At 41.0% G+C, this 11,363-nt stretch overlaps 1 pseudogene; it reads right to left on the bottom strand.

Moving 5' to 3' along the window:
* Positions 1-87: 87 nt before the first annotated feature.
* On the bottom strand, positions 88-10,931 carry LOC116707048 (E3 ubiquitin-protein ligase TRIM39-like; annotated as a pseudogene).
* Between the last annotated feature and the right edge of the window lie 432 nt (positions 10,932-11,363).

The following is an 11,363-nucleotide window of genomic DNA, read 5'->3' as shown; positions in this document are numbered from 1 at the left end:
GCTCAAGGTGTTACTTTAAGCAGAGCATGAGCAAAGGGAAGAATAAAAAGGAGGAGGAAGAGAAGAGGCAAGCGCATACAACAGATACACCAGTTTACAGTTTACTGAGGGAGGAGCAGAGTCAGAATCAGGACCCATGTGTGATATGATTGTGAACGGATCACAAAATGTCCAATTCAAAAACTAGTGAGAGAGAAGAGAGGACAGTTCATGTTTAATATAAAAAATACCATGAAAAGCAGACACTGAACATTTGCCATTATATTGTAATGTCATCTATATCCTCTCCTCCACTGACTCCACTAATAGGGCAGATGATAAGTGGTGATTTGTTGCTGCCGTTGTCACACATATCTGGGTTAAAAAAGGGAAACATGGCCTCAGTGAATTGGACCCCTATAAAGGAATAGATGTGTGACTTGGCCTCTGCGTCATAAAAGGACATTGTTCTGTCCTCATAATCCAAAAACAGCCCAACAACCTGTGGCCTTGAGAGAGACACAGCAGCTCGGCTTGTCCTGCACATGCCCGGTATTCTCTGCCCTTCCTCAAACAAATAGTCCAATAACCGTCCTCTGGACTCAAAGTGACCAAACCCTTCCTGTTGACAGACTGTTGAGCCACACCCAAGTCCCACGCTGTTTTGTCTCCCACGTCTACCTCCCAGTAGTGCCTCCCAGTGGTGAAACCCTGCAGTGCAAGAGAGGGTCAGGTCACTGAGAATAAGCAGAAATACACAACATCCTTAAACATACAGTATGTCTTTATTTACCCTAGTGGCGAGGACACATGGTGCTGTGTCAAAGCGCTCTGGTACGTCCACCAGGTTCTGTCAACATCTCCATCCCAGATCTGTCTCCCATCCTCTGATAGAACCAGCCAAGGGTTGGCTGTCCTGGGGTCCAGACGCACATCGGCTGGTAGACAGTAGACAGTTTATATGGAGTTTAGCTTCACTGTCTTGTCCTCATACACAGGACTTTCCCTTTAACAAATGCATGTGCACAGATGATTTGGAGTTTTGATGGTATACTAATGGCACTAATTAAATAAAAAGGTGAAGCAATTAATCAATTAATTAGTTAGTTGATTGTCATAGAAAATGAATCACTGCAACAACAAAAACTAGAAAAGAGATTTTAACAGTGTGCCTACTACCTGGTGCACATCTGACTAACATTAAAACATAATAAAAAATAATAGGTGTTAAGTGTGTTAACCCTTCAGAGATAGACCTTTTTAAAACCTATTTAAGATCTTTCTGTTTCCCAGAAACAGCTATGACGTAGCTAGCGCTAAACCAACCAGACTCCATTTAAAGAAACGTACTTTTAGCATGTATAGAGCCAACGTATTTTCACATGTAAATCGGTAAAGTATGTGTTTATTTCAACAAACACTAGAGTTGTTATGGTTGGAAAAGTGTAGAGAAGACCAAAAACCAAAACCTTTTCCTAGTTTTATTTGGGTTCTGTCGTCTTTGAATGAAGTGTGTTTCACGATGCTACAATGACTGTTTAATTACATGGAGTCTGGTGGATTTGGTCCATTGTGACATCATGTTAGCTGACAAATGACACCTCTTCTCCTTTCTTCATCTTCTCTCCTCCTTTATTTCTGTCCTCTCCTTTTTTTTCTCCTCCTCCTGTGGCAGTACGTGTTGCTAAAGTGACACTGGTTGACTAAACAATGGTTGACTAAAGGCCATCGTCACCACAGGTATTTAATATCATTAGTCACAGCTGATCTGAGCTAACTTTACTGTTTGACATGTCCTGCAAAGAGAGGACCATAGATATATCTATGGAGAGGACAACACGGCCTACAGGAAAGAGTCTCCATGATAGCTGTGTGTGTGTGTCAGAAGTTGTTGCTATGGCGATTTCCTCAGTGAAGAATCCAGATATATTTTTTCTCTTTTTTCTGTTGACAGTTGGTGTGAACACGGCCAAAAGTTTAAGTCCGATGAACTCCATAGTTACACGTCTGGTATTGGCACAAGATTCCCTACATTTTGACCAACAATGATGTTTGAAGATTAAAAACTGGAGGAGAGACAGCAGTTTGTTTGGAAAAGAATCGTATCGAGAATCGTACTGCAGCTGCCCCCCCCCCCTGTCCTCCAATCTAACTCCCACCATTCCGGCCACAGGCACACACATTGGAAAATCTGAAACGGTCTGAAAACTGGACGAAACGTAAACTGTGATTTGGGAGAAACCTTGCTTGATATCTGAATGTCAATTTAGCCAATAAATACTACAGTCTTGTCTTCGGTTTAAACTTTAATTATGTTTCTACGTTAAAGTATGGCGACGCAGCACGGCCCCAAAGAGGGGGCGTTTTGAGCAATGAGCGATTTCCCATTAAAGTCTATGAGGAATTTTGTGCCGTTTTGTTCAGATTTCGTGAAAACCACATTGCAAATCTCTTTGAAAACGGATAGCACACTATTCCCGACCATTACATTTTGATGTATTTTGTGTGCACGTGTTGGCAACACTCCGTGACTATAAGCGGAACAAAAATGTGGCGAAAGATGAAGACTAAGTATGAGCAATAATAGTCAGTGTGCCGACTGCAGCACATCAGCACACTGAAACAGGAATAAGAAGGGGTCACCTTAAGCTTTGGGAACTTGTTATTGATATCATACAGACTAAACTATTAATAAAAAAAGCAATTATTCAAGTGAAATCTTTTTACATGTTATTGCAATTATATAATCATATTCCCAGTCTATTTCAGTTTTTCAACATTATTCTCTTGTTTGTCCACTCATTGATACACTATTTAATGGAGTCCTTCACGGTACATCATATTTAGTTTGATTCAGAAATAGGACAAAACATATGAGAGAGATAGAGAAGAGAGAAGAAGAAGAGGGAGAGAGAGAGAGAGAGAGAGAGAGAGAGAGGCTGATGACAGATGCTAAGTCTCTTTACAGACAACCATACCTGCGTACTGCTTCATCTTCTCATGATCTGTAAATTAATGGGAACATGGAAAGAAAATGAAACAAATGCTCATGTACATGTAGTCAAGTGTCTGTTTTGTCCCAGAATGTAGTGATGCTGACAAGTAATCTTTTTAGAAGAATACCTTGAGTGGAAAGCTTTTTCAAAGCTGATTGAAGCTGCTGTTCAATGTTGGCCACCACTCTCCTCACAGTCCCCAAACATGTGTCTGAATGGACGACGACGTCCAGCAGGCTTCGGCAGTCGGAGGAAAACTCAGAGCTGAAAAGCTCTGACACAAAGACGTGAAATAAGAGAGAAAAAAAGCAGATAAGAGGCCAGACAAGATGAAATGTTTGTGAATCTGTGTATAACTATTCAAAGATGTTGCTGTGAGACGACTCCTGACCTGCAGAAGATGGAGGTGGTCCTCAGTGTGAGAAAGCTGCTCCATCTCACTTCTCTTCCTCTCCAGCTCAGTGATTTCCAGCTCCAGCTCTGTGATGAGCCTCTCAGCTCTCCGCTCTGCTGCTGCCTGCTTCCTCTGGATCACCTCGGCCAGCTCAGCCTGGCGTCTCTCCAGGGAGCCCAGCAGAGTGGAGAGGACCTCCATGCTTTCCACTAGGTCTCTCTTTGCGTTTTCCTAAAGACATTGGACAAAAAAAGTGGTTTGTTTAACCCTCTGGGGTCTGAGGGTGTTTTCAGGCACAGGCTGATTTCGGCATGCTCTGGGAATGTTGTTAATTTAAAGTCCCCTGCATTCAAAAGTGTGTTTTGCTTCTTGTTACTTCCCCTAGATGTTTGTCTCTCACTGCGCAGAATGAAGTGCACAGTTTGACACTTGAGGATTTCTTTGTGCGCACCTTAAATCTGAGTTAATTATTGGACGAAGGAGTAGGATTCTGTGACATCACGAGTTTGGAAACCAATCATGGTCCAGTTCCAGTTTGCTACTTACACGTGTGCAGTGTGAAAACTTGAAACCTCCAAAGCACACATAGGCTACTGAAAAACACGCTTTACTGTAAAGTAAGACATCTTGTGTCTAGCAGTTAAAACAAAACAAAAATTTGCTCATTCATATATTCTGAATTTCTTTAAATGAAGGAGTAGATGGAAGAATGTAATTTGATTTAACTTTTTCCTGTAGAAAAAAAGACAACATATTTCTGAAAGAACATTTTTTTTATTTTAATAATAATATTATGTGTGGAGAGGGGCTCTTTAGGTAGAAGCAATACAGATAGATTTGGAGCAGAACAAAGTTATATTAATAAATATTTTTAGATGTTTTGGGACCATTACTGTAGTAGTACCAATCATTTCTCTGCGATGCACACACTCTTGCACATGTTGGGCCTCTTTGTTTCCATTCTTATACTTAGGCTGTTTAATAATTAATAATCTATATGTCAACTTACTTTGCTGAGCTCCACAGAATGTTTGATCTCCTCCACTTTCTGAAGTCTGTCCTGAATCATCTGCTCAACATCCGCCTCGAGCCTTTTCATCTGAGCCTGAACATCAGAACAAGAATTTCACCCCAAACTGAATCAATGGTGGCCAATATATTTGAAGAAATAATGGCACAATGATTATAAGGAATTCATGAGCTCACCCTCTTCTCCTGACTCTCATGCTCCACTGGGACGGTGTCGTGACAGTGGTGGTTGGTCTCGGTGCACAGCACACACACACACCTCTGGTCGCTCCTGCAGAATAGCTCCAGGAGCCTTTGGTGCCTTTTGCACATCCGGTTCTCAAGCGTTGCCACAGGTTGGATTAGCTTGTGAATCTTCAACGTTGGAACTCTCAGGTGTGGCTCCAGGTGACTCTCACAATATGAGGTTTGACACACAATGCAGGATTTAAGGGCCCTTGTTTGCTTCCCCACACACACATCACAATATATGACTTTCCCTGTCTGTGGCATCACAACGTTTTGCTTTCTCGCTCGGATCTGCTCTGACATTTCCTTGGCAAAGGAGTTCTCACAAAGCTCTGGGCGGCCCTTAAAGACTGTCTGACATTTGGCACAGCTGACGGCGAGGCCGTGGTCCCAGTGTGATGTGATGCAGGTGAAGCAGAAGCTGTGGCCACAGGGGATGGAAACAGGCTCAGAGAAAACCTCCTGACAGATGCAACACTGAAACTGTGTCTCTGACAGGAGAGCGCTGGGGGAGGCCATGACCTCAAAGAAGAAGATCAGTGTTAACTCTAATGGGAAATTAATCATTTACATTCTGACTCACAAGGAAATGTCTATAGTAACGTTAACAATCACTTAAAAATGAAGAGATTTACAAAATACACAATATAGGCAAACTCATTTTTCAGAGCTGTTTAATGCAAGCACAGGTAGAACTCTAATCCCATCTGAACTTCCTCATCATAAACTCTAACTAATTCAAAGCTGCTCGCTGACCAAAGTCCAGCTGCACAGTAACAACTCAGTCACTCTCTTTCAAGAACTCTCTATAAGCTTAGCTTGAAACATGGTTTGGATACACCAATAAAATCCAAACACTAACATGCATCATCCTGCAAGTTTTGATGTACCACATAAATCACTGCACAACACAACAGGGGAGCTTACCTTGGTAATGAACGTGAAACGTGACCCGTGAGGCAGCCAAGGCAAACACTGCAGCTGTGAAGCCAAAGTCCTCCCGATTTCCCTGTTACCACTCCCTCTGGGATGTTTTTCTCTCCAGAGCTTTTCCTTTTCCACCATGTTGTTCCGGGGTGGGAGGAGTCATGCCTAGATCAGGTGCCCTACTGGGTTTGTATTTTGTAGAATTCCTTTGTATTGTATTATATAATAGTATTGTATTCGTGTTGTTTTCTTTGGGACTGAGCAAACAACAAGGAAGTATATTTGAATAAAGCTTGGTCGCATTTCTTTGTTTTAGACAGACAGAAATATACAAAGTATTCTCACACATAATCACAATCATGTAACAATTAAAAATGTAACTGCCAAACAAAAATATCACTCAGCTGTAACAAATTGCTAAGCTGGGATGAAGTGAGTTTTGCTTTGGGAATGATGTTAAGGTGACGGGGATGGAGGCAGCAGCAAAGGAGAAAGGTTTAAAAGATGGACAGCAATGATATGGTTGGCTCATGGAGGCCGTGGAAAATCTGGTTGGTTTAAATGAAAGAGTGACTGCCCATAGTCAGCTGATTGAGTAGAAGTGGGTGAATGAGAGACAGAGAGAGTGAATGAATAAGAGCATATAGAGTCTTCCTGACTGAACCTCTGATAAGCTTCATTACAACTTTGCCAAACTAGAAGTTAACATTAGAAACATATTTAAGTCTAGAAAACCCACCTACAGTAAGAGACCTGGTTTAACTATAAAACCGTAGTTCACGTTCTGTTTTTATATAACATTCGACTCACACGGACCATGTTACTTATCAAAGCCAAGGAGTTTTAGTATTAGTATTAGAAAGATATGTAATTTCGAAGGATGAGACAAAGAGGAGCGAGAGATAGGACTCACAACAAATTTGGATGAGAAAAGCCCAGAGTTTTTGTTGCTAAATTCCTTATAAACAGTCAGACACAATGTGGAAAGTTAATAAGTAAATCTCTAACTTTAATTGTAACAATACATACTGTTAAATTAATTTACAGCATAACAACGATAACCAGGGTTTCTGCGGGCCCTCAGAGTTTCTCATTTAACCTGCAGAAAACCTGTATAATATAAAAATATAAAATTTCATTATGCCAAATATAGAATAGTATATTCAAGGAGGGATTAGTAATCCTTAAATGATGGTGACACCAAACATCCTGGGACCAATTTAAGAAAAGCCCAATTAGAATCCAAAGTTGGAGGTCAGATTGGTGGAGTTTGGTGTGTGTATCCTACCACAGCATCCTACATCAGATACACCGGAGGTCTGAAGTTGAGCTTGGCGGACTGGCACGCAGACTTCCTGGCTCCTGGGCAGCATTGAAGACCGGCCTATCATCATCGCACTCTGCTGTCAGCAGCCACTCAAGCTCCAGAGGAACAAGTCCACGGAGCCGCGGTGGCTTGCCTCCACACAGCGACACATGATGTCACCATGCAGGGCTTCAGAGCGGGGCTGAGCCTTCCCCACAGCCCAAACACCCACCATCAGCAGAGGCTCCGAGAAGCCAGGGTTACCCCCTGAGAGACGGCCTATGCCTCCCTAGAATACAGTTCACCAAAACCGCTGCAGGCCACTCCCCAAACAGCTCAAAACACAGTGAGCATGATTTTTTTAACATGAAGGGGTAACACCTGGCTGGAACAGGTTGAAGAGTGAAACTTTTTTCAGATGTCTCCCAGTAATCACTCACTCGGTGACTTGCAGGTGTCTAGACAGGTTAAAGCTATTTTTGGTAGAAAAGTAAAAAGACTTCTGGACATCTAGGTCCCAACAGTATAACATCTAGGTAGGTACTTAGATGTTAAAGGGACCAGGATCCCTCAAAGACTTCCACTTTCAGACAGAGTTAGCCTGGCTTTAACCTACCAGTGGTGGAGGAAGTTTTCAGAAAGTTTACTTTGGTAAAAGTAGCAATACCACCATAAGTAGTATGAACTACTCAAGTAAAGTAAATGTACCTGAAATTTGTACTTAAGTACAATACTTACAGTAAATGCACGTAGGTACAGACTATTCCACCACTGAACCTAGACATCTGGACTTCAAGTCACCAGTGGGCTACTTACTGGGTTGGTTACATACAGGATAACTGTTCTGTCATTTCAGGGAAATGCTGTAGAAGCAAAGTTAAATATGTAACCAGTAGACGTCTGAAGAGCTAGCACTTCTCCAGCCCATCAGCCAGGTGATTGGCCTCCACGTCAACAGTATACCATCCCAGCAGAACTGAGACGGGCGGGGAGCCCCACAGGAAGCCTGACCACAGTCGGAAAAAAAAGATGAAAATGAAAGGAAATCAGCATCATGCATGTTGTCAGCCTGATCTGTGTAATCAGAATGTATCTGAGGGTCTGCAGAGCTTTGACCGGTGGTTTTGCCGCGGCCCGCCTCGAGCTTCAGAGCTTCAGAGCTGTCCAGGTGTCCTCTGTGGGAGTGTGGGAGATACTGAGGTGAATTTTTACAGGGACTTCTATTTATAATAACATAACACCTCAACATTCTAATTTATTCAAACATACTAGTTATTGCATCATTGTAGAACCCATGGCTGTGATCCTCTAATTCCATCCTGCATTCTATTCTTTCCTTCTCTCAAATTCAAATGAGCTTTATAGTACACACACAAACACACACACACATATATATATATATATTATTGTCATACACACACATGCAACTGTCCCTACAGTTCTTACTGTACTGAAAATGGGCATTTAGGTACGTTGATCCCTGGGGTGACCTCTAGCTCACCCAGAACGAGCGTGCGCCCCATGCAGGCTGAGTCCTGCAGAGGCTCGGGTTCAAATCTGACCTGCGGCCCTTTGCTGTGTGTCATGCCCCCATCTCTCCACCGTTCAATCTTAAAAAAAAAAGAAAGTATTCTCAAATTTTATGTTTTCTGGGTAAATTGTTTTAACTGTGTAAGAGAATACAGTATTAAGTTAAATGTCAATGCAGATTCAATGAGTGAATATTTCATATACTGGTTTTACAGTATTGTTGAGTTGCTATACTGCATAGTATTGAAGTATCTTACAAGTAACTGCAGTAATGCTTCCTCCACTGCTTCTGATGCAGAGAAGTGAGAGTAAGTATGCTGATCCCTTGGCTCGAAATCAGTTGCAAAACCACCTGAGGCTTTAGAAGCTGGTTTTATGGCACACATTTAAAGTGATGGTACATACTATGTGGATGTTTTGATTGCAAAGAATGTTTTTTGATATCTTCTAATTCTGTACTTTGTTCTGTGTCTCCATTTGTTTTATGTCTGCAATCTGCTATTTGTAATGCTGCTGGTCTTCGCCAAGACACTCTTGGAAAAAACGTTTTTTTAATCTCAATGAGTCCTTTAGTCCTGGTTTAATAAAGGTTATAAATATCTAATCATCTGAAGATTTCTGCATTTGGACGAGCTGAAACAGAAACAATACGGGAATAAGTTTGTCAACCCACACCCTCTGAGTGTTAAAATGGTCCATTTTGCATCCCCACATGAAAATGAATGCGTACTATGAGAGACAGGAAATGCAACAGGTGTTAAAATTAGAAAGAATTCTGTTTGTGAATCCAAGTGCCACATTTAATACAGAACTAAAACAGATCACTCAGCATTTGCGACCAGAGACCTACACAATAATACTGTGTGATAAGAACTCAAGGACTCTCAAATTTGATCTTTCTGGGTGAATTGTTTTTACTGTGTAAGGAATACGGTATTATGTTAAATGTCAATGCAGATTGTACAGTTTTACAGTAGTGTTGAGTTGCTATACTGCATAATGTTGAAGTATCTTACCAGTAACTGCAGTAAAGCTTCCTCCACTGCGTCTGAAGCTCTCAAACACAGAGAAGAGAGAGAATGTGTATTTAGTCCCAGCAGTGCGAGATGACACTGTGTGAGTTTCTTGTCCATCTCCAGCAGCTGCGGAGATGTTCATCTCTGTATCTTTAAACAGGAGAATGAAGCGGACATTCCTCTTCACTTTATCCGACTGCAGAGTGACACTGATCTGACGCTTCCTACAGAACACAGAAAGAACAACTTATTAGACAGAAATTACATAAAATGACAAAAGAATTGTTACGTTGATATTTTGTTATCCATCAGCTGTTAACGTCGCCCTCAGATCACAGCAGACCCATCTGCACAGAATGGGTATTGAACCTGATCTATTATTAGTACCCCGTCTGATGTGGCATTGGTGTAATTTATATTAATTCCAGCAAGGGGTGCTCAGAGTCAGATTTATACAGTGGTGTGTTCATTAACAATGATGTGGTAACATAGTAAACGTGTGTAAAGGTGTTATGCACATTTGTATGTGTGAGTCTTCATAGATTATTGTAATACAAAGGGCAGAACGTATTTTGCATAAAGCAGCGTGATATTTTCCAAGCATCCAGAACAGAAATCAAATATGAGACACACACGTGCACGCACGCACACGCACACACACACCCCTCTTGCTCATCTTGCGGACAGCGCGCTGTGTGGCCTGGAGACTGGAAGCAGATGCTGCTTCACGGCTACCGGGAAAATCGGAATTATGAGAAAAAAAGCATTGAAATGACAAATGGAAATTGTAGGTAAGTGAGCAAGTTGGCGTTGTCACTTAACAGGAAATGTTTGAGACCGCTGCAACAGAATTGTAAAGAAAAATGATTTTCTTAATACTTTAGACAAAGCCAATTATAGATAGCTATATTTATTTATATTATGAAGTTATTTATGGATCTTTTTAGCAAGTTACTGACAAAACATAGGCCTATTCAATTAAATTCGTTTCTTGAATGCAAATATTGATATGTTAATTGTCATAAAGCATACAGTCTGTACATATCTTTACCCAGTATTGTTTGTGGCCTATCGTTGCGTTTCCTTATGTTTTTTTGCTTTATCCTACATGTTTTTCTACTAACTAAATTATGCTATTATTACAAAATATTAATACAATTAAATACACTTTTTTACTAAACACGTTCTAGCGATATTACGCAAATAATAGCTAGCCTAAAGTACACTAGACACTGAATGAAATTCATGTAACCTAGCTAAAACGGGGCTAACTAAACTTGTTGTAGAAATAATGTTATAACACACTGTTTACACACTACCTTCCCAGCACTAAGAAGTTAGCAACTATGCTAACGTTTGAATATTGAACTTACTTGTAGTTTTCAGAAACACAACTTGGAAGGCGACACAATGTTGTTCTGTGTAAGTACGTAGCAGATAACAGGGCTATCTGGCGTAGACTGTAGTGTGTACGCTAGTTTTAATTATGTAGTTATTCTGCCCCCTGCTGGACAGAAATAGAGATGCACAGGTGTTCTGAATTCCTAAGGATGGCTCTGTTCCATTATACGTGTCCCAGTCGGCCAGTCCGGTGAGACAGCATACGACACCAGTGGCCGTGGAAGTAACTCACCTAAATGGAATACAGCCCTTATCATCAACGGTGCTACCTACACCCGAGGTTTTCTTGTCATGTCAAAATGTCTGCCATTTAAATCCCATTGCACAAACAGCTTACATTAGTATTTAAGCATTAAGTATAACAAATCAAATGAAAAATTAGTATCACTATTAGAGTATAATTGACTTCGTAATTTAGACTAAGGGTCTTTGCTCTGTGTTGTTTCTTTATTTTAGCATACTTTTAATGTTTCATTCTGCTTTTGTTGTAGCTGTAGTCATTAGTTATTAGTGTATATCTATCACTACCGAATAAAGTAGAATAGGCTCATCTCGAT

The sequence above is a fragment of the Etheostoma spectabile genome, chromosome 19, assembly GCF_008692095.1.
Source record: "Etheostoma spectabile isolate EspeVRDwgs_2016 chromosome 19, UIUC_Espe_1.0, whole genome shotgun sequence".
Classification (NCBI taxonomy): domain Eukaryota; kingdom Metazoa; phylum Chordata; class Actinopteri; order Perciformes; family Percidae; genus Etheostoma; species Etheostoma spectabile.
The sequence above is the reverse complement of the archived record's forward strand: the minus strand, read 5'-3'. Positions and strand labels throughout refer to the sequence as shown.